This window comes from Rousettus aegyptiacus, unplaced genomic scaffold (genome assembly GCF_014176215.1).
Source record: "Rousettus aegyptiacus isolate mRouAeg1 unplaced genomic scaffold, mRouAeg1.p scaffold_m13_p_8, whole genome shotgun sequence".
Classification (NCBI taxonomy): domain Eukaryota; kingdom Metazoa; phylum Chordata; class Mammalia; order Chiroptera; family Pteropodidae; genus Rousettus; species Rousettus aegyptiacus.
Window position 1 is genome coordinate 54664787 of NW_023416311.1, and position 357 is coordinate 54665143.

At 40.6% G+C, this 357-nt stretch overlaps 1 pseudogene; it reads left to right on the forward strand.

Moving 5' to 3' along the window:
* Positions 1 to 229: 229 nt before the first annotated feature.
* On the forward strand, positions 230 to 357 carry LOC118607579 (annotated as a pseudogene).

Below are 357 nucleotides of genomic sequence, written 5' to 3' on the forward strand. Positions count from 1 at the left end.
CATGTTCAAAGATAGAAGTGCTAGATTCAGAAAAGGAAATCTTGGGTTCTGACTAGGTTCTGTCACTTACCAACTGGGTGATACACAATCTCTCTGAGCCTTGTTTATCTGAAAGGTAAATTGAGCATAAAACAATGGCTACCTTAGAGTAGAGAGAAAATTCAAAAAAGAGATAATGTAACTTAACTGCTTTTAAACTGCAAAGCTCCATCAAAAATAAGCTATTATTGTCCACAGCCATGCCACCCTGAACAAGCCTGATCCCATGATCTTCTTCTAATCTCAGAAGCTAAGCAGGGATGGGCCTGGTTTGTACTTGGATGGGATACCACCTAGGAAGACCAGGTGCTATAGGCA